Below are 21,188 nucleotides of genomic sequence, written 5' to 3'. Positions count from 1 at the left end.
GGCGTCAATAACAACGCCGAGGATTCAAAAACCAGCCCCCCGCACTGCGCCTGCGCACCTGCCGCGGCAGGCGGCCGCGGAGGCTCAGGGGAATTGTGGTTTCTCCTCCCCTTCCTCGCCAATCAGCGGCGGGCTGAGCTCTGGGGGCGGTGGAACTACAAATCCCGGCGTGCCCCGCGCCGCTCTGCCCGGTTTCCGGGTTCTGATTTAAATCCCCCCTCAGCGGCGGTCGGGTGTGTTGGAGGGCGGTTGGGGGTGGGAGCGAGATGGTGGCGCCTGAGGGGCTCGGGGCGGGGGGTGTTCTCCACAGGCTCCGGGGCACGGCGAGGGGCAGGGGGACACGGTGTGTGTGCCAGGCCCTGCGGGACGGCTGTGGGGCTGCTCGGACTCGTGTCGGCAGCTCCGGTGTGGCTGCAGTAAGGGCCAAGTGCCGTCGTGTGAGGGGAGAGCAGGGGCACAGCGGCAGAGATGGCAGCTGAGGGCTCGGTTAGAGCCGGCCGTGCTGTGAGCTGCCTCCAGGCTTCAGGCTCCATTACTGACAGAGCGCTTGTAGCTCCAGCCTTATGTGGCAAGAGCTGAGCTCCTTCCTGTTTCTAATCGAAGGAAACTGTGTCACAGTTCAGCACAGGGGAAACGCCAACAGGAGCTGCTAGGCCTTAAAATGCATGTAACTTCAGCTTTTATGAGCCTTAATCTAAGGGTTAACATCGAGATGATGTCCTCAGAAGACTAAACAGGGAGCGTTTTAATGCTTTTTGGGTCATTATTATCTGTTATCTTTTCCTCTGTACAGAGATACTCGGAATATTTCCTTAGTGAGGAGGATGCTGACAAGCCTTCCTAAAACAGAACGAGGCTGAGGAAGTGCACTGATGTTGTTAGTGTTGTAATTGTCCAACTATTACTTTACCGGTATAACTCCTTCTGTGCATGCTCTTCTTAGGAATAATGATGGCTGGTTTTCCTTCCATTCATTTAATTTGCAATTTCCATTACATTTCCCTAAGCAGATAAGTTTCCCTGTATTCATGCAGCAGTTTCATGTATACTTATTGAGCGCCTCACCAAGCAAGGCTGAGGCTGAATTGAGGAACTTGTTAGTCACTCAGCATGTGCATGAGGCAATTCCTTAGTTTGGAGTGTGCTGAGACTGCCACTACTGCCATCATCTGTGTACTGAGAAATGTCTGTGTTGGGCGCAGTGTTCATAGAATCATCTGAGTTGGAAGAGTCCCTGCAATGATCATGAACGAGCATTGTGCCCTGGTGGCCAAGAAGGCCAATGGCATCCTGGGGTGTATCAGAAGGGGTGTGGTTATAGGTCCAGAGAGGCTGTCCTACCCCTCTGCTCTGCCCTGATGAGGCTGCATCTGGAATATTGTGTCTGGTTCTGGGCCCCTCAGTTCAAGGAGAGGAAACTGCTTGAGAAAGTCCAGCACAAAGCCATAAGCAGTGATAAGGGAGTGAAGGATCTCCCTTATGAGGAAAGGCTGAGGGAGATGGGTCTCTTTAGCTTGTAGGAGACTGAAGAGTGACCTCTAAACGTTTATAAATATAAAAAGGGCTAATCATAGAATTACCCAGGTTGGAAAAGACCTTGAAGGTCATCAAGTCCAACCGCAGCCTAATCAGTACCCTAACTCTAACTCTGCTAAATCATATCCCTGAGTACTACATCCAAACGGCTCTTAAACATATCCAGGGAATGTCAGGAGGATGGAGCCAGACTCTTTTCAGTGACATCTAATGATAAGACAAGGGGCAAGCTGGAACATAGGAGGTTCCACATAAATATGTGAAAAACTTCTTCACGGTAAAGGTAACAGAACACTGGAATGTGCTGCCCAGAGCTTTTGGGGTCTGCATCTCTGAAGACATTCAAAGCCTGGATGGGTGCATTCCTGTGTGACCTAATCTAGGTGTTCCTGCTCTGCTAGGGGGATTGAACTAGATGATCATTCATGATCCCTTCCAATCCCTGACATTCTGTGATCAGGGACACCTACAGCTAGATCAGGTCACCCAGCATCCCTCTGACCTGACCCTGAGTGTCTCTGGGGGTGAGGCATCCACCACCAGGCTGGTCAACCTGTATTGAAAAAGTTCCATTACTTTTTAGCATTTTACCAGTTAATATTTATGCTCTCTCACGTATCTACTTCATGTGTACATACACATATGATTTCTGCCTTCTGTGGGAGGAAAGATTCATTTACATTAATTCATGTGACACCAGATCCTGAGAACCACTTAGGTGCAATTGCAGTCAATTAAGACAGTCTGGGGAATCAGGCAAAACTTCATCAAGATAAGCTACTAGAAAGCAACTATAGCACAGGCAGCAACTATAATTGTAAGCAATTGATCAGAACCACGATTGTCCTAATCAACAGTTACTCAGGCTTTATCTGACCTTTAATTTGTTCAACTAAACTGAAATAAGTCTGATTTAAGTCAAAATAAGAATTCATACAGCCCTTTGCAGTAAATTAAACCCAGCTAAACCAATGTAGCTTTGCATGTAGACAAGCCCTAAGGCAGCAAAATGTCCAACAGCAGTGACAGAGTGTTTGATGGTTGTCAGAGAACATGTGTTTTTACTTTCATTGTGGCAGGAAACACCATAGGGTCAAGGCTGCAAACCACTGTTTATATTGTTCTTTCTTCTACTTACTTATTATATAACCAATTTGCAATGTCCCATTATGTGCTGCATAGGGTGCTTTTAAAATTAAACTATACGTTATAGGCATGTTTTAAAAATAAATACCATCCACAAATTTTATTAATGCTGGGAATGAGAGAGTGTGTTTACAGCTAGTGCTGTGCTAGATTTCATTGGGTCTGCACTTCAAGCATGACACCTGCTAAGAGGACAGGTCCAGATGTAGGACAGTGTTTTGACCTTTGCATTTCTGAGATGGGGGAAAGAAGCGACTCTTGTGTACTGCTTTGGGACTGCAGGGAAAATATAGTTGCATGAATGTTAGTCTTTATCTTTTCTTCCCCTTCCTTCTGCTATTGGTCCATTCCTCTACTGCTTTTTCTCTGTCTTCCTCTCATTCTCTTTAATTCCACCTTGACTCTGCTTCCCCTTCCTTTTCCTTGAAACATCCCATTCATTTGATGCAGGGTTCACATCGCAGTCCTTTTATTTTCTTTTGTGTTAATCGCGTTTCTCCCATTAAACAGTCTCTCATTTCTCATTAACAGGTTTTGCTCACAAGCATGTGACCTCCAGTTAGCTGAGCTCTTCTCTAAGCCTTGTTCTATCTTGCCCTGAGTGAGGAAAAGCTACCTAAAGTGTATGTAGTCTGCCATTCCAATCCAGTTTGGCTGTACGTATCAAAGATCTCTTGCTGACGTATCAGACAGTCACTGTGTTTGCTGATTGTGTAAACAAAATGCAGAAAAGTTGTTCTGTCAGGACTTGAGTGGAGTGTTTCTGTGGTGCCAAGTGGAAAAAATGGTTGGTTAGGATGAGAAAATGGGGATTAAAGTGGGTGTTGTAAGATGGAGAAAACAGCCGAAAGAAAAATTGAACCAGTTTCTCAATCTGCTTTGCTGTACAAACGCATGGCAAGCAAAAGAATAGGATAAAAAGGATCTGAAGCGAAAGCTGGAGTCAGTGAAGGTCACCTGTGCTTATTTAGTACTGACTTATCATGGCTGAAGTGTATCAAAAATTATGAACTAACCTGCAGCTTGGAGTAACCTCAATAGGGCAGAGATGTTTCTTAGATTTAAGGTATTTCTAGCATAACTGTAAAATGATCTTTGCCAATATTGAGGCACTAAAAACACATATTTCATCTGAAAGGCTGTACATACCACTCGTATGCATTCAGGAAAGATTAATTAAAACCAGAACTTGTCCAGAAAAGGTGCCTGGGAAAATGGAAAATTTATTTATTGCAAGAAGCTAAAGGATTGTGAATGGCTGGCCCCACCAAATCACTCTTGAAGCCTCTGATTTTTCTGTGAAGCAGAAGGAGGAGGTAATTTAGGAGCATTTTAAGGTCTTTGTTAGCAGCAGGGACAAGGATGATATAGGAACTGGCAGTTATCTCACCTAAACTGGCTTGCAACTGTCCAAACCATGAGATTCCAGTGCATTCTTCCATTCCAATAGTAGTGTGGGTGAAAATAAAATAAACCCCCAATCTTCAAATGTTCTTTACCTAAGGCTTAATGTTTAAAGGAAGAGGGATGTAGGGTATGGTTACTTTGAATGACCATATGTCCTTGCCATCAATTTGTGGTAAAAAGTGGCAGCAAAGTCACAGTGAAACTCAGCTTTTTACTTGCAAGGAGGAGAAGCAATAATAACCCATTTGAGTTAGTTCACCTATATTTGGGACAATGCATTGAGGCTATAAAAGGAAAATTACTTAACTCACTGGTGTATAAGCACGAATGGTGTGGACCTGGATATAGAATAATTAGGAAACAGTGAGTGAATGTTTGCAGCTCTGACTACTGCAATTGCCTCTGCAATTTCAGGAAGGTGTCAAAGCTGTCAAAGGGTGGAACAATGTGCTTTTCCATCTCTTGTGAATTACACTATTACATTATAGTTCACTGGGATGATTGGGTTTGAGGAGGCGCTTCCATGAGGTGCTAGAAATGTTACTGCAACCTGAAGAACCAATGCTACATCCTTGTGTGCTGCACACCCTTACACTGTCAAACGTTTAAAAACAAAGCAACACCTGCACTGTGTCTTTTTGTTATTTTCCTTCCTTTTCCCTTTGTAAAGAGTATTTGAACTTCTTATAATAGGTTCCCTGATGGTTTTTACAGACACACTGCATCAAACTGAGCTCTGCTTTGCTCTTGACCTTAGAAAACTGCCATGGTGTTTTAGCAGAAAGGAAAACAGTGCTTTTCTTCTACAAAGACTTTTTCCTAAAGTTTTTATTACACCTGTGTGAGACAACCATTCCTCGGTGATTATGCTGGTAAAGGAGTTGCAAGGTACTGCGTATTAGCTGGAGAGCAGAGCCAAGTCTACTAAAAATATGTTGAACTGGAATGGTGAAAGAAATTACAGGCCAAATGTTAATCACATGAGTAATACTGAACCCATGAATTAAGAGCCATTGAAGTTAAGCTCGGTTAGAGTTGTCAACTTCTCAACTGTTGGGTGGACTGGAGCCCAGATCCTCCGTGACCTTATGCAACTTTTCAGGGCTGAGATGTGACAATCAGGCTTTTCTTCCATGCCAGTGTGCTGGTGAGCAAACTGGACAAAGTGACAACTGAGGCTCCATTTTGTTTAAAAAAAAAACCTCCTCTCCCTCTGCAGCTTCCCTTCTGCATCAGATGGTTTGGCAGATGATGTGCGCCATGTCATCTCTCCACATCTGCTTCTTCATCCACTTCTCTGCTTCTCGTCAATCCACTCTTGCACTTCCACCTCTTTCCTCCTCTTCCAATTGCGTGCAATACCCCTCAACTAAGTGCATCTTTTCCATTCACAAAATGCAAGTGGAGGACTTCTTGTGCTGGAAATCCCTTATTGTTTCTCTACCACCCTGGAGGTGGTGACATCTTCTTTGTCTCTTTGTTCCTCTTTCTCCCTCATGTGCAAGCTGCTTTTGAGCTATTATTTCTTTTTCCATGTATTTCTAGGACCTGTTTCTCCCAGGGAATCTTTAATCTTTGGTTGCCCAGAGAAGCTGTGGATACCCCATCCCTGGAGGTGTTCAATCAAGGCCAGGTTGGCTGGAACCCTGGGCAGCCTGATCTGATGGATGGCAGCCTGGCCCACAGTAAGGGGTTGGGCTTAAGGTCCCTTCCAACCCAAGCCATTCCATGGTTCTGTAATGAACTTCTCCTGTAGTATCTCCTCACTAAGCAGCAGCATTTCATCGCCACTGTGCCCCTCAGGTGCCTGCTGTTTTTCCCTTTGATTTCAGGCCCATTTGGAGGTCCTGGATTGTTCTGCCATGGCTTTCATTTGGGATTTGTGTGCTCCCACACACTGTGGTTGATCCCAGCTTTCCTCTGATCACTTCCTGCCTTACCTCTTCCTACTTTCTTCTGATGGCTCTAGCTCACACCACTCTATTTTAAGTCTGATCTGGCAAAACAAACCCACTGTCTACATGTAGATCTTCCTATAAAACATGCTCCTGCCACGGAGAATATCCAGCTCAGATTCATCTGCTGAAATATATTCTATAATAAAAATAAATCCCATTTCATAATAAAGCTGAGCAAGAGACCAAGTACACAATTAATTTTTGCCTGTTGCTTTCTGCCAAGAGCAACATGCTTGTTCTCATTCCCCCCCTTCAGTTGCCTTCCCCACATGCCTCTGTTTGTCCTTTGTTTTATTATCAGCTTCCCAGTCCTTCCTGAGGGATCCAGGCCTGATCCTGTGTTCTTACTGGTGTAAGGAGTGGCATCGCTGTGGCAAGCAGAGTTTTGCCAAGGTTACGCTGCTGTGAAAGGAAGGCAAATCACCCTTTGTTTTAATACTAGCTCATAAAGACTACACAGCTCCAGTACAGCGCTTTTCTTTAATTAGTCAGAATTAGCATATGCATCTCCATACTCTCTTTTTTCCCTTTGTGGGCTCAACTACTTTGAAGAAAACCTCTTTGCATGCCTTCTCGGTTACCCTATATCTTGACATTAAAAACATGACTCTGGAAGCCTAGGTCTCACTGAACTCCCACACACAGCCAAGGAGAGCTGCTCGCCATGCTAGGAGTAGCTTGTTCCCAGCCTGCCGCCCCTTCCCTGGTTTTGGCACATCCCGGCTGCAGCGACTTACTTCCAGTCCTAATTGGAGCCTTTGGGCATGATTGTGTTAGTATTATTTAATAAACAACCACATAAAACACTGGTTGACATTTAAATAAGAGTAAAGAAAGGGAAGCTCTGACTCCTAGGCTGTTTTGTTTTGCTGTTGACTCCAGTGGAAGCAGGAGCAGGTTCTCTATGCAATTCCTGTGCTTGCCTGGCTCATGCTCACCTGTAGGGTTTCAGGGAAGGCACTGAAAGGGAACAGACCTATTGCAGCAGTCAGCTCCTGTTGCAATATAAGCTGTGAGTAAGTAGCTGCCACCTGGGCATTCCCAAGGAAAATGTGCCCATGGTCATCTGAAGGGCCACGAGGATAATCCTAGTGAGAATAAATGAAAGAGACAACTATGTTTTTGCATTTGGTTGTATGTTGCAGACCTTCAGAAGAGGAGTTATCGTGGCAGAAGAAAACATTCTGTCCTTGAGGGGATTTCAGAGTAGCACACCGTGTTCAATCAGGTTTCAAAAAGAAAACAAGAGCTGAAGGCCAGAGCTGACTCCTTCAGACAAAAGTATAAAACGCTGGACTCAAAGTGCTTAAAATACTCCAGTGACAAGCAACAAAGAAATGCCTGCTACTATAATTGCCTGCATTAAGCAAAGAGCCAGAAAATCTTGAGAACTTTAAAAAAAAATAGATATTTGATGTGTAGGGAGTGTAAGAACAACATTCTCTCAGGCCATGGCCGGAGCCCTGAATCAGCAGAACTCTTTGCCTTGAAGAAAGTGAAAACCAGAGGAGGGTGAGTACATGCACCCTTATTATCTTTTCTCGTGGTGGATCAAAGAGGTGGCGTTCTCAGGGTTGCCAGTTTCCTGCAGTGAATCTGGAGTACAGGGCTTATTTCTCTGTTAAGCAACTTCTCAAATACACTAGTCTTGTAATGGACCTCTTATGAGATCTGAATCTTATTTACTAGCTTGCATACGGTATAATTGTTTTAAAGGTATTCAGTAGGAGTGAAGCATTCCTGCCATTTAAAAAAATTATATACATATATGCTTTAATTCGAGGGTGTTCACCCCTCATTCTTCCCACCATTTCATTACCTGCTTGCTCTCCCTATGCTGTATATTAAAAGCTTCATGGAGTGGTTTGCTTGCATTTACATATGTGGATGGTAATAATTCTGTGATGTTGCTTTGGAACTTCTGCATGAACATGTTATATAAAGTCAGTGTGGGCATGACAAATGTATTGCAGATTTTTCATAGATAAACACAGTCAGTGAATGCAAATATGAATGAGTTTGTGTGCAAGCTTTAATATCTAGGCAGAGCTTGTACGTGCGTAACACCTGTAACCACAACTGTCAGTGCAAACAGGGAAACTTGTTTTAAGGCATTTGTGCTGATTTAAAAATGCTGGACTTTGAAATACTTCAGCTGGCGTGGTGCAGATGTGTTCATCCTCCGGCAGGTATTTAAGTGCATAAACTCTGTTATTAAAGAATACAAACTTTATTAGCAGTTGATATTCCAAAGATGTTGGGAAAACAGGTACCCAAATAATGAGAATCCCTTGTGAGGCAAGAGATGTCTCTTAAAAATATTATGTAGATCTTCATGGGAAATGGATTCAAAAGTGCTGATGAGAGATGAGCATTGAGCATGGAGAACTTTTTAGAAGCAGAAATGGAAGTGTACAGGAAGGGTGGCAGATTGGCTTTCATGGCAGTGTAGCTGGTAGTAGGATTGGTTTAGAAGTAGGGAATTTTCTTACAAAAAAACACTGCAGGAATATACAGTGTAAGGAGGAAATGGGGGCTGTTTGTGCATGGGCTTATATGGATTATGTGAAATAATCTTCCCTGGAAGGGAGACCAGGTGTCCATTTCTTGGGAGAGCACTGAAACAAGCATAGCATATATTAAAAATGTAGAGAAGTAAGCTCTGTAAAGTTTTCTGGTGCATTTTATCAAAGTTGTTCATGTTACATGAAGAAAAAATACATGGAAGTTCAAGGTTTTAATCGACAGAATGACAAAATAAACATTTCTCAGCCTCTTCTTTGTTTCTGAGTACAACCTTTGCTTGTTTTGCTTTTTTTTTTTTTTTTTTTTTTTTTTCTTCTGGAAGTAAAGTTGGCCTGAATTGTCCTGCAGAACATTTTCTAGACACAGAGTTCAGGCTCAACACCTGAAGGAAACTGGTTCTCCATTCAATGGGAGCCCATGCGCTCATTCAAAATAGCGCCATATGAAGTAGCTATTGAACTGTTGTAAGAAAAATTATGCTTTGTAAGGAGAGGAAATGAACTTACCTTCGTGTTTGCATCTCTTTAAAGCTTAGCATAACAGGCTTATTCATGGCAAACCAAAAGAAGACTGTCTTCCAAACGTCCAGTAGATTGAAGAAGGTGATTGCGAGCATCTATATCTCCCCATCTGGCACTTTTTCTTGTTGGTTGCTCCTACAGAATACACAGAAACATCAGCAAAACAAGCAAACACCACCAAAACCAAAACAAAACAGAAAACTCCGAAACATAAAGAAATTACATTAGTCTAATTGTATTCTATCTATATAGCATTAGGATGATGTCAGAGATTGATTATAGGGTAGGTTGTTCCAATAAGAGCAATTAATTTGGGGGCAAAAGCTGGTGAGGACCCTGTCAGACACTGAACAGTGTTTTTGGTTTTCATGCACTGAATCATCAGTGTTTATAGGCCTCCAACATGTAAATCACCCTGAGGTAATCTGGAAGGGAAGGATATGAATAAGCCCATTAAATTGGCAAAGAGCCTAAGGAACACCCTGTTTAGGGATAAAATCACATGTCTGTCCTTGTGCCAATAGTTCTGGAGAAAGAAATGGAGCTCCAGCCTTTGTAATTCATTTCTTTGCAGATATATGTGATTTAGAAGACTTTAGTCTTCTCCTTTTGTATGTATGAGCTCAGGTGACTGAGATAAGGTGTTTCATTCAAGTAACTCTTATTTTGATGACACAGAAGGATGTCATCCAGGTTGCAGAGGGTGTAGGAACTAGTTGCCTCACATATGGTAATTACTTCTTATTCAGTTTTATGATATGAATATACAAAGGATTGAATTACCCTTTATCTTTCCAAGTACCTCCTTTTTTTTCCTTTGGGAAGGGAGGCACAATTTTCCACTAGGAAACCTCCACCCAACTCAGCAGTTACCTGCATGCTGTAAGGTGCTCTGTATCTAAATAACAAAAACAACTGCTTCTTCCTACCATATGCCAAGCCCATGCCACCAAAGGCATGATGTAACGGCAAATATGATAGAGGTGAAAAACATTTTTCTTTGGAAGCTGTGACAAAGAAGAAACATTTGCATTGTTAAATTTTTCACAGTATAAATGGGCGAATAGGCACTTCCTGTGCTTTTAAGAGGGTTGCTGCATTTGGCGGAAGTCTAACTGGATATTTCTGCCATCTCACCCAGATCTCTGAACTCTTAAGATAATTCCCATCAGGCAAAGAGCTGGCTCTCTAGAAGAAACACACTGCATACGCCTCCACTGGCAGAAAGGCCCTGGCAAAACTCTTGGTTGACATCAGGCAGTTTACGTGGGAGTTGATCATTATAAGATCCCCGAGTGTGGGAGAAGTTGTAATTGGCATTTGTACGTTACTAGGCATCAGAGAATTTAGCTGTAAACAAATCCATAGGAAATGGTTAGGAGTCGCCAGATGCACTGCACACAGAGCTACTTGTTTAAGGAACTTTTGGGGCTTAATTCTTTAGATACCTTTAATTGTAGGGGAGACACTACCTAACACCTCTCTGGGTGTCTTGGAAGTAACAGCACCAGGAAATCCTAGATGCAACACACGGACTGGCAGAAGACCCAGACAAACATAGCTGTTCAAGATGGTTTGGATTCCTTCACCCAACCCCAGCCATCTGGTCGCCTACCAGCGGGCCAGAGCTGGACTCCACTCCCCATGGAGACAAAGAAGCACCTTCCAGGAACAATTTGTTCCAGCCCAGAATAGGTATAAAGTGGCTGTGAAAAGAACTTCTTTTTCTTCTTTTCAAGTTCTGTGCTGAAGAGGCCTTGATGATGGTCTGAACTCACTAGACAGCCCATGCTTGATGAGGTTAATCCCCACCTGAGCCTACAGCTCCTCTGGGACCTGGCCACACGTTGCTGGCAGCAGAGCAAGCACCCATGCTTGAGAAGCCTTCCAAGTTTTGCATCAGGGGTCAGTAAGGGCCTATTTTGATCTGTACTGGAACCGGAGGCCCGGTCTATAGCCTCTATTCATTTTTCAGGCACTCAGACAGTGCTCAGAGCAGTGGAAAGAAACAGAAATAGCTGCTTTCACTTCTGTGTTGGTGTATGGACCCAGCACAGAAACAGGAACTGAAGTAAGGTTAAGGAGTGTGTAAAAGAACAGTGTTTGGTAAAAGAAGGGAGAAACACATGACCTAGCCAAGTCTAACTGCAGGGCAGCATACATAAGCTGCTGCTATGTCCTCAGGAAAACAAGGGCCTAGGGAAACAGCCCAAGGCTGAGCTGCATGAAGCACAGGGTGTGCGATCCAGCCTAAGTCCCGCTGTCCCCATAGACAGAGCTCTAGAATCACCGTGACCTTCCTCCTGCCCTTGTTAGACTGAAATATGCAGCACAGCTGTAGGACATAGTTCATCATTTATCAAGGGTAAATACAGTTCTGGATGGGAACATGGAGGTGAAAAGTGTTCTGCACACTGCACTTGTTTGCGTGTTGAGGCTTGCTGCTTTGACAAAACAGAACTCTTTGTCTTTTTGTAATGCTGGTGAGTGACTCCTTATCATAACCTTGCGAGATCTTTCAAGTGTGTTCATGAATAGGAAGATGATTAAGATGACACATCAAGGTTTCCTGAATGCTTGTTGCTATTCAGCAGCATCCTCATGTGTTTCTTAGTTTTCGTTCCAAAACAAGGTGTTTCTAATCTCTGGTGTGATTGGTAAACCACATCCTCTCCCCCTTGGTGGCCCAGCATACTGTGAAGCAGAGCAAAAAGAAAGTGAGTTTAAACAAGGAGCTGTCAGAGCTACAGCAGATAATTTGGCAGACACTGAGGTGACCTCTGCAAAGCAGGCTTCCCCTGCTCTGAACAGTTACTATGACAAAACGCAAGGCTAAAAATGAAGTGACCTCACCAAAAAGCTTCATGCGAGAGGCTAAATGGGGATTTAGATGATACGTTTTGTAGAGGAGATAGAGAAGATAGCTGTGTAGTTGGGGAAGAGTTGAAAGTCTCGCTCTGAACACATTCATAAATCATCTTGCCAGGTAGGGTATTTTCTCTTCCCCCAAGTGCTTTGCAGGCTGGGAGTCTGCTTGAGCTACAGCTGCTTCTCTTCAAAAGCCCATTAGAGCCACAAGACTTGTTTTTGAGCTGTGTATGAAAGATGTAATGTTTGTCTCTGTCACACAGCTGAAGAATTAGGTCTATAGCCTGACTAAAGTGCCTTTTTTGAGGAGAGGACTCATGTTAATTGCCCTACATCAAAAGAAATCTAATTTCAGAAGCACAAGGACACAGAGGGGAAAAAGGAAGCCTGATTTTTCCAGGGTTGAAGTGATGGCACTGGTGCAGAGATGTATGTCACCAGCAGTACCTCTGGGCATTCTGGCCACCGCGTATTGCTAACAGAGGGCAGGAGGACAACGGAGGCCAGTGGCTTCAGGGGCAAACGTCCCTGGTATACAGAAAGCGTCTTTTGCAAAAGGCTGAGGGGTCTGCAAGAGGCAGCACAATGCAGAAAGTTTTTCCTTGACATCTGATAGCTTCTCTGGCTTCTACACTCTGCTTGCAAAGTGAAGTAGTTCTGGTGGTTTCCTTTTCTTCAAACTACTTTACACTCTGTGCAAGGCTACAGTTGGGGTAAGGGCTCTATAGGCACACCCAGTTCAGAAGAGGTAGAGATAAATTTATGTTGTAGCCTCGTTTCCTTGATTTGACAGGGCAGAGGGAGAAATCCCAGGAGCCATAAATCCTGAGATTTATTCCAAATTGGTTAGAAAGAGCAAATGAAAAAATCTGTTTGCTTCTTGATGTGGCCACCCTATGATACACAGCCCTTCTTGCTTTCTGCCCTCCCACTCTTACCCCAACAGCTCTGTAGTCCCAAGGACTTAGTTACCACTTGCTCCTTGCAATCTGGTGCCCTCTGGTGCTGTAAACACCTGCCCAGGCTGATCCCTGTACAGGTTTGGGGTCCAGAATGTACCCCAATGAGGGACTTGAGAACTTTTCTGTGCTTTTTTCCAATCGCAGCCTGACTTTTGGATAATCCTCCTCTGTGACACAGTGCAGGTGAGACTAGGTCTGGGAGGCAGGACAGGCTAGTTTCTGCATCTGTAGCCTGCTTTAGTCAGTTGTGATGGTGGGTGAGAACATGACAGGTAGTCACTCATCCTCACTCTGCTTAACATATTAACATAACACTACCATCTAAATATCTTTTTTTTTTTTTTTTCCTACTACATCTTCCCTTTTATCACTACTCCTTCTTTATAGTTGCCTGGTTTCACTGAAGAAACTCTCATCCTTTTTTCCTCTTCCCCTAGAATCATCAAACCATCAAGGTTGGAAAAGACCTCCAAGATCATCCATCTAGTCCAACCATATATGAATGATGGTCTATGCAGTGGGATGCTCTTTTATAAGGACATGTAGTGACAGGACGAGGAGAAATGACTTTAAACTGGGAGAGGGTAGGTTTAGGCTAGATATTGGGAAGAAATTCTTTACTGTGAGGATGCTGAGACACTGAAACAGGTTGCCCAGTGAGGTAGTGGATGCCCTCTCCCTGGAGGCATTCAAGGCCAGGCAGGATGGGGCTTTGAGCATCCTGGTCTACAGCAGGGGGGGTCTTAAAAGTCTCTTCCAACCCAAACCATGCTATGATTCTATGCTATTCCCACTGCATGCAGTCTCTGATCGTGCTCCAAACACCTCATCCTATTGCAGGGCCATGGCTCAGGAATGCCTGGACTTTACGCATACTCAGACCCATTGTTCAGAAAACGAGATTATAGTATCTATGCTTTCCTTCATCTCTTCTCTAATTAATCAATCCTAATTGATTGATTGATGGTGGCTTTCGGGCGTAGCAGTCTCCCAGGTCTGAGGAGCAGCCACATACCTCTCATTCTCATGTATCTGCCCGGAGCATGTGGAAAATATTAACCTTACAAAATTAGTTAGAGCCTTTTCTAAATTAGTTTGTATGAACTGTCAGGACTCGCTTCTCTGAAATATAAGAAAGCTGATGACAGAGGCAGATAGCAATGATAGGCTCATGGGTCATTCTCTCATCCTTGCCAGGAAGAAGTGGATCACTCTGTGACCACAGTAGATTGTCTTCCCCAGACTGATGCCTATGCTTTCTTCTTCAGTTAATGATCACTCTCTGAGATGGCCAGACCCTGTTCATGATGATGTTGTTGTAATACCGCACCAAGAGTCTGCAGGTGCCATGTGTGAGTGGGGATCATTGTAAAAGGTTGAGGCTGTCTGGTCTCTGTCACTCTTTCACAGTGTACTTTCTGAGTTGTAGACATTCTTGTGCCCCCAGCTTCTTCCGCTCCAGTGCTCACCTCAGATTCCTCAGCCTTCACTCATTTTGCTCTTTTGAAACAGCTTTACTCCTTGGCTTTCATAGTGGCAAGAATATGATGCTTCCATGCTACTGGCGCATGCTGGGAGTAGCTGTTGTAAGGAAGGACCAGCCTCACCTGCTCACCTAGTGCAGGCTGGAATGGGTCTCACTTGCAATATAGATACCACCAGAAGTCCCTTTGGTGTGGACTTCATGTCAAATTTAGTGCTCTGGGACCATTAACCTGACAAGTTTCAGTTCTCCACCTTACAAAGAAAACATAGGAAAAAAGCCATAATTTTTTACAATTTTTTTTTAACAAAGCTCACTCTTAGAAACAGCTGAACCAGTTGAAAAGAAAGAAAGGAAGAAAGAAAGAAAGGAAGGAAGAAAGATATCTTCTTCAAACTCAACCTAAATAAACCACCAAACCCAACAAACAAGCTACGCGCAGTATGAAGTCATGAGGCTGGAAACGTGAGCTGGAACTGATAAAAGGTTGGCAGAGCTGTAAGCAAACTTAAAATGGGATCTTATAAAGAGAAGTTGAGTAATCTTCCAAAAAGTGGAGCTACCAGTCCTGTCAATGAATACTTAGATATGGCCCTTGCAGATTGCAGGTCCCTTTGCTGCAGTGCTCACTGGTGAGTCATGTGGATGATCGCTAATTGAAGGATAGAAAATGGCCTGCTGTGGCCTGCAGCCATTACGAGCTGTGCATTTTTTTAAGGCATGTTTGTTGCAATCCTCTCTATTTTCTGTAGATGGGGTGTGGTTTTCCCATTCCTAGCAAAGTGGCTGGTGCAGCCTTTGTTTGGGAAAATATGGGTGCTGTTGCATGACAAACTAAGTTTCCCTTGGGGGGGTGAACATCACCTTCTTCCTCTCCAGCACAGCATCAGGCTTGGGACAGTTCCCTAAAGCACAACTGAGCTGCATAGAAATCTGGCAGCTTTATCCAGTTTGTAGTTATATGGATCATGCTCATGGAAACATCTGAATCACATTTCACACTACCCACCTAACTACATAAACACAGCCTAATCCACTTCTTAGGATGTGAACCTTATGTTCTCTCAGACTATGCCTCCTTTGCCTTCTTTCACCAGAGGTCTTGTGACCCTTGCTTCTTGCATAATTATTTGTGCATGATGGAATGTGGCTGTGTTCAAATTCTCTAGCTGGTACTGAGAAGTCACTCTGTTCACATTTAAATGCAGGCGCACAAGTTTCTCTGGCTGTGATGCATTAGACAGGTTGTTCTTCATGCAGAATGTGAGGAAAACAACCATCAGCCCTACAGACAGAGCCTGGGTAGGCACTAACTCCACAGCTGATCCTTTGGTGGTTGTGACACTTCCTATACCTTGCTGTCTTCTTTGTGTCATCCCATTACTGCATTCTCTGAGATTCATTTGCTTGGCCAACCCAAGACTGCCTGGAGTTGCACTGCTGAAGGCAGGTTAAGGTACAGTGCTGCAAACATATGGATCATGGAATTATCTAGGTTGGAAAAAGCCTTCAAGATCATCAAGTCCAACCATCAACCTGATCTACCGAATCCTGCTAGTGCCACCTTCACACATCTCTTCATACCTACAGGGACGGGGACTCCACCATCTCCCTGAGCAGCCCGCTCCCATGTTTGACCAGTGTGGGTCAAGCATGGGGTTAGATCTGTGGAGGCTGCCAACAGAGAGCAGTCTAGTGAGTATTCTCATGGATACTGCATCCAGTCTGGGAGACAGAGAAACAAAAAGCTAGAGGCTGCTGTGCTAGTCCAGCCTGATGTAGTCTGGTGTCCTGCTTCAGACAGCAATGGGCAGTGGCTGCTAAAGGACATGCAATAAATGCTGAAGTAAAACAGAGGTGAAATCATTCACTGTGTACTTTTCTCATCATCCTACTGATAACTAAGTCACTAGTTAACTGTGTCACCAACTACTGACCAGTAAGGTTTTGGAAGAAACAGGGCTTTACACTGAAATATTTCAGTTGCTGTCCTACATGGTTCTTTTCACTTGGAAGAAACAAAAGTGAGGAAAGAATGAACCCTCCATCCTATTCCTTCAGAAGCTGATGGCAAAGCCCTCATTGTTCTCAAAGGTGCTGGATCACACCTGTCATTATCTCACACAGAGCACAACTAATATAGTGACTAAAATTTAACAGTGAGTCAAAATTGATCGTTTTAAAGTCTTGTTGGCAAGGCTGGAACCTTGTTGTCAGCTGTCTTCTTCAATGACAGTGAGACAACTACTCTGTAAAAACATCTTTGCAGATGAGCAATACTTCATATACACGGATATGAAACTGCTTATATTACAAGGAACAGAGCAAACAAAGCATTTGGCTTTTTATTTTTTGTAATGTAAATGAGGAGATTTCATTACCCAGAATCAGGATGCGCCTTGCTTGGTAAATACGATAGCAAATGGGTTCTTCAGATCCTTGTTCATAAGCATTCCAGTGGGAGACAGTTCAGCAGCACAAGAAAAATGTACTATTCCTAGAAATCTCCTGGTCCAATTATTTTCCTATATCTGTCAGTGAGTCCATAGCGTGGCTGTTATAATTGAACACAAAAAATACATCTGTTAGCAAACAGGAAGAATCTGGATGAGATCAACAAGACGGAAATGAACTGTGCCAAGATGGGAGTCCAGTGGTATGGGGAAGGTTGTCAGGCTTGTGGAGTGAAAATCTGGGTTGTATGTCACTGTGTGGTGATAAGAGAGGAGGATGTACAACCAGCATGTTTGACAGTCAGTTAGCGAGGCAGAAATGAGAGGTAATGTTGCTTCATTTCTATTTCTCGCACTTGTGATGTGCTTAACTTTTCCTTTAGACACTTATACACAGTAGACATTGCATGTAAACTTCTGTAGACATACACATATGGTGTGGCATGGTTGAAAAGAGAACAAATTGCCAGCAGACAGCCAGCATCCTGGGGAGATGTTTGAGATTTGGCTGCTTCCGTGTGTATCTACCCAATCCCACTTTCTCTGCTGGAGATTTGGAGGGGAAAAAAAGAGAAAATCAACCAGGAACCGGTACTGAGCTCTATTTATGAAAGCGATAGTGATATAAAGACAGAAATAGAATACAGAGATGATCTCAAAAATGGAGATGATCCATGTAGTTACTGGAACTAGAGATTTCTCACAGGATATTGCTAGGCTAATAAATTAAGGCTCTGACAAGTGGGCGTAAAAATTTGATCAAAAGTCTGTCTTTAGGAACCAAAGAAACTGTTCCTATTTTCAAAAGGGTGGAATATCTGACAGTTTCAGCTGCTTTCTCCTTCCTGCTTTCATTTTGTGAATGGGGTAGTGCTCAGCATAATGGCTTTTTGGGAGTCATCCTGCTTGCCTGAATTATTTTTAGAATGCGCAGTAAATGGTTAGGATGTCTCAGCTACTTCCCCTGTCTTTTATTACAAGTTCTTTAAAATGATTGCATGTTTTCACATGAATAAACTGTATATGTTATAAAATATAAGTAGATGGAAATGTAGATATTCTGTTACAAGCCTTCTTTCTCCCCATTCCAACTAGCTGGTTGGAAGTTCCTTCCTATCAGTCTGCTCCCTGCACTAACCTGTGTGTGAGCATCTCCCTCCTGCCTTCCAGTGGCTTCTCAGCAAGAGAGGAATCTGCCCAAATTATGACAGAATCATTAAGGTTGGAAAAGACCTCTAAGATCACCAACTCTAACTGTTAGCCTATCCCCACCATGCCAGCTAACCACCTCCCTCAGTGCCTCATCCATATGGTTCTTGAACACCTCCAGGTACGGTGACTCCGCCATCTCCCTTGGCAGCCTGTGCCAATGCCTCACCACTCCTTCTGAGAAGAAATTTTTCCTGATACCCAACCTGAACCTCCATAAAAAGAGATTATGGCTTTAGCAATTAAACTCCTTGGGACAGTGATGTATCCAACAGAAGTGATGCCTGCAAAGGATGCTTAGTTTTAAGCAGAGTTCCAGGGGAAAGGCTCCACCTGCCAAATTTGAGTGGTTCTCAAAGCTGAAATGTTTGCTGATGACTTTTCTGTGTGAATAGGTCATGTCAGTATGCTATCTTGCTCAAACAATCACAGTTGTGTTGGTTTTAATGCTGACTTCTGCTGATAGCCTTTAGGACTGAGAAGAGGATGTTATGAATGCAAAGTGAATCTCCATTAATTATTTCTTTTTCTTTTTCCCAGCACATGAATCTAAAATGGCCCTGCTGCCCTCTTACTGTAACTTAATTGCATAGATTGGAATTTAATTCACATTAGTTTTTGGGCCCTAGGTGTTTGAAGTCCAGAGCTAATCCAAAGAATCATTTTATTTTGTTACAGCCTCGTTTTCCCCACTGGATCTCACTCTCTGTGCCATGAATATTTCCTGATGATCTTTATGTTAGCCATTTAGATACAGACATCTGAGCTGGTCTCGTGGCAGTAAAATGGTTTCTGGCAGTCAGTGTTTGAAATTTTGGGGAACAATGTAATTTGTAGCACAGAAAATTAAAAAAGATTGGGAGACTATCAGGTCTCTAATTACAGAAGGACAGCATTCTTCTATTGTGTGATGCCGAGAGATCCAGCTGTGTGACATCTCCAAATTACATTGAAGTCTTGACCCCTGGTGGGAGCTATTTCCCAGTATGCTCAGAATGACCAGCAGCCTGGCTCAAACAGTCCAGGACAAGTTCTTTCCTTTGTGCTTTGTGGGGCTGTGGGCATCTCTCATACTCTGAAAGAATCAACTCTGTGTCACTAAGTTCAAAAGAGGGAATTAGCTTCTGACCAGGTGTGCTATCAGTGGGGCAGTGCTCCTTGGTTACCTTGGCAGTCACTAAACCAGCTGAGCCAATGTCCAGGATGTCCTGTGTGCATCACTTCCTATACATCGCCTTGTCTCTAATCCACAGCTGCTGTGGACTTTCCTTTCAGCATAGAGCTGCTTTGTCTGAATAAGTAGCAACAGAATCTAAAGAAGCAATAGGTTTTGAAACTGAGACAACTGGGGCAATAGTTCTTTGATTTCTGGCAAAGCCCAGGGGCTTGATTATTTTCCAGTGGAAGGAGCTGAGATAAATGAGTTTTGGGGAGTAGGAAACTCAAAGAGTTCAGGCTGGAGGTGCATTAGGACAAAGGGCTTGGGGGTGCGCCCTTCATATCAGTGTAGGCATCACTGAGCCACAGGGTCCCTCGCAGCCAGGCTCGCACACATTTTGTAGGAACTGGCAGGAATGTTTCTTTCCACAGACCTCTGCCACCTCCTTGGAAGCAGATCAAACCCATTTTATTAAAAACCACCATTTGACTCCTCATGTTTTTATACTGATTAAGAACATTGGCTTGGCTAACTGAACAAGGGAACCGATTGTGGCTCAACTGCTTCACGCTGGAAAAGCTTTGATCGGACTGAGTGGGAGTTTATGTTTAAGGTACTGTATAAAATGAATGTTGGTGATAAGCTTATAAACTGAATTTGAACCTCGCACAGGCTCCAGAGAGAAGGAATAAACAACTCAATTTATATTCTCCACAGATACACACCAAGATGTCCCTCTGACCTTCAGTTATTTTCCTTGGGGGGAGGGGTGGTCAGATGGTTTCTTAAACTGTTTGAAATGATTTGTCCAGATTAGCTGTCTGTGCTGAAGATGGAGAGCTTTCAGGGTGGCTCCCAGGAGCCCTGGAGCCAACTATAATGAATGGGTTTGGTGTTTCACTCTGAGGATAAAAAAGCTGAATGAGTTACAGAGCTGCCAAATAACTCCAGTTCATTCACACAGACTTGAGGATAATGTGCTTTTCTTGATCCCAACATGATATTGTTAGAATAGCTTATTTCAAGGGCACTCGTGTCAGACATCTTCTCTCCCCCATTACTTATCAGCCTCTGAAGTACACACAGCAATGAACTGCAATAAGAAGACACTGATATCTGACATGAAACCTGGAGGAGCATGTAGGGCTCATCTCCTATTGATACTGAAGCTGGTGACCAAGTTTGTTGGGGATCAGATGGAAGCAAGGTTAGATGGTCATCCTGTGAAAACCTCCACTCCAGTACATCTAGGTGTAAGCGCAGAAGCCAATTTGACAAGTTTGGTCAAGTAATGATTTATCATAGTGGTCCATGAAGTGCAGATCCCAACACAGCCATCACAGAGAGGCTGGGGCTGCCACAAACACTGGGCATGAAGGATCCCCTCACAGAGGCAGGCAGTGAGCATTTCTTTGCCTGGGAGACATTTTCTTTGGAAGGTGAGGTTGTGATCTCTCTGAAAAGATGTCTGAATATTTTATCAGAGAAGTCATCCAGCTGATGCGTGAGTCTTACAGCTGTCGGAAAAGAGAGTTTTGTTTGTGTTTTCTTGAAGCAGAGGGCTAGAAGTGAGAAAGACGAGGTCTGGTTCTGGGCAAGTGAGTCCTATCTTTGCACTGCTCCAGCAGCCTCCTCATGACTGCTCTGAAAGTTGGCTGCAGAGACACAGCACCCTGAGCTCTCAGACATTCTGCCTTCCCTGGAGGCATTCAAGGCCATGTTTGGTGGGCACCCTGATCTGGTTGGTGGCAGCCCTGCGCATGACAGAGGGTTGGAGCTCAATTATTTCTAGGGTCCCTTCTAATCTAAGCCATTCTACGATCCTCCACCTCAAAGCAAATGCTTTTCATTTATCATAATAAAGGAAATATTCTTTAAACCTGGTTTACAGTTTGTTTCCCATTTGCGTGCATGCTAAGTGAATGCAATAATATATATCTAAATCAGAGATAAACTGCAA

At 43.7% G+C, this 21,188-nt stretch overlaps 1 protein-coding gene across 4 annotated transcripts in view; it reads left to right on the top strand.

The window, feature by feature from the left end:
* Nucleotides 1–7,320: 7,320 nt before the first annotated feature.
* Nucleotides 7,321–21,188, top strand: part of SPACA1 (sperm acrosome associated 1) — a 124,379-nt gene continuing 110,511 nt past the window's right edge. The window contains exon 1 of one of the 4 annotated variants that reach the window (XM_085543716.1): nucleotides 7,321–7,559. The gene's annotated coding sequence lies outside the window, so the exon portion shown is untranslated. The remainder of the gene's footprint in view (nucleotides 7,560–21,188) is intronic. The other 3 variants (XM_085543714.1, XM_085543717.1, XM_085543715.1) reach the window with 3 other exon arrangements.

This window comes from Coturnix japonica, chromosome 3, assembly GCF_054131305.1.
Source record: "Coturnix japonica strain WE chromosome 3, WE-NBRP24, whole genome shotgun sequence".
Classification (NCBI taxonomy): Eukaryota; Metazoa; Chordata; class Aves; order Galliformes; family Phasianidae; genus Coturnix; species Coturnix japonica.
This window is presented reverse-complemented; position numbering and strand designations above follow the sequence as displayed.